The sequence below is a fragment of the Chinchilla lanigera genome, unplaced genomic scaffold (genome assembly GCF_000276665.1).
Source record: "Chinchilla lanigera isolate Chin_1 unplaced genomic scaffold, ChiLan1.0 scaffold00059, whole genome shotgun sequence".
Lineage (NCBI taxonomy): Eukaryota > Metazoa > Chordata > Mammalia > Rodentia > Chinchillidae > Chinchilla > Chinchilla lanigera.
This window is the reverse complement of record NW_004955460.1, coordinates 13547089-13549243: the sequence shown is the minus strand read 5'-3', so window position 1 is coordinate 13549243 and position 2155 is coordinate 13547089.

Below are 2155 nucleotides of genomic sequence, written 5' to 3'. Positions count from 1 at the left end.
CCACGCGAGGGCGGAATGGCGGGAACCAACAGCTGAGCTCTGCAGGCCCCGCCCACCACGCGAGGGCGGAATGGCGGGAACCCACAGCTCGGTTCTGCAGCTACCGCACCCCCGCCCACCGGAGGGAGGTGGCCTCCCATCCTGTCCCTCAGTGGGGAAATTTTGGCGGGTACGGCCTGTCCTACACCAACCGCCCCTGAGTGCTGCGTGGCTGTGGTCTCCCGTGCACACCCCACCCGCGCCGGGTTGGCGGCCTTGTGCACTGAGCTTGGCGGTCACGGTCTTCCCGCTCCCCACACAGCTCCACCGCTGCCGCCGCCACAGGCGTCCCCACAGCTACAGCCCCGGCCTACACAGCAGACTCTAATCCCATTCCTGGGCCAGTGACTTCGCCGCCACCGTGCACGGCCTTCACAGCCTTGGACTGTCAGATCTTCTCCTCCCCGGGAATCTTTCACCCCGACAGAGCAGCACCCTCCTCCATGCTGGGCTCTAATCCTTCCCTTTAGGAACGGGCGAAGCCTCCTCACACCCTAAGACTCAGTGTTCTCACCCGTCCAGGGCTGGAAGGTGTGGCCCAGAGGAGTGGGGTCACAGGGCTGAGGAGAAGCCTGCACTGATGAACACACTGGACCCAACTCCCTCCTCCAACGGAGGCGCTGAGAGCGGCAGGTGTGCACCAAGCCCACACTGAGGCTCCTGTGTAAGCCATGCCGCAAACCGGGGCCCAGGTGTAGGGTTCTGTGGAGCCCCTGGGGGCTGACCCTGGAGTAGACCAGAAATGACCCTCTGTTCTGGCCACTGTTGAAAGCTGTGTGAGGAGGCTGAGATCCACATCCTGCCCATATCAGGACAGCCTGGCAGGGTGGTTCCCGCCCGGCCCGCCCTGTCAGCTCCTGCTGTCCCCACCAGAACTTTACTCCTTCTCCATACATTCCTACATCTGGCCCCAAACCACAAGGACAGGGAGCTATTAAAGAGAATGCCTCGGTGCAGATGAACAACTCTCATCAGGGAAGGAATGCCAGGGTGGGGTGTGAAGGGCTTGGTCTCAGCTCATCCTGAGGGACAGGGGGCCAGCGTGGTGAACCTGGCATGAAGATGGCCTTGGTCGTGTATGTTGCTTCTGGGTGGTGGACCCTGGGGCCTAGGCTCTCTCCTGAGGCCAGGACAGTGCTCACACCCTGCAGGAGGAAGACAACACACAGTCACTGTGAGCTCACCTTGGGCAGGAAAGCCCTCCCGGGCTGAGAGCTCCTCTTTTGCTGGAATTGATACACAATCTGATGTTGCTTTAAGTATGATTCACATGTCAAAACATATACATGGCATAAACATACAGTCCACAGCCTTTCCCATTCCTCAACCTCAGTCAACATGATCAGGACCCTGGTCAAGAGCAAGACATTTCCAGCACCCCCAGAATCTCCTGTCCACCTGTTGGCTTCTGCCCCAGCCCCATGACTTCAGCAGGACGGCTTCATTGTGCTGCCTCTACTGTCCTATGCCAGGGGCAGTGAACACGAGCTCTCTCGTGTCTGCTCCCTCAGTGCAGTGGTGCCTGTGATACTCCTTGATGTCTGCACATTATACACTCTACATCCACATTTCTATAGGTTGCTCTGCTTTGCTGTGTGAATGCACAGCAATACTTTCCCCGTGGGATGGGGAACATGTAGGGTGCTTTTAGTTCCAGGTATCTGTGTACTAATAAAACAGACATGCATGCAACTTTCTTTGGGAGGACACAGCTGGGTGTGTCTCTAGGAGCCACAAGTCATATATAGGTACAGCTTCAGTCTTTGTTGCAAAGATCTTTCCCAAAAGTCTTTGTATCTATACTGCTGGTCTTAGTTACTTTTCTCTCATTGCTGAAACAAGATACCCAACACTCAAAGTTAAAGGAGGAAAGGTTTATTTAGCTCAGTTTGTAGAGGTTTTAGCCCATAATGGGCTGACTCCAAGGCAGGGTGACACAGCAGACAAGGATTGCAGAGGGGAAACAGTCCATGGCAGGCAGAAGGAACAAAACAAGCAAGGGGCTTTAAAAGCATCTTTCTGCCCCTTTTATTTTATCCAGACTACTGAGGGCAAGTATCACTCACACCCTTAAATCCTAATGCCCTTGAACCTAGCATTGCACCAAGAATAAATT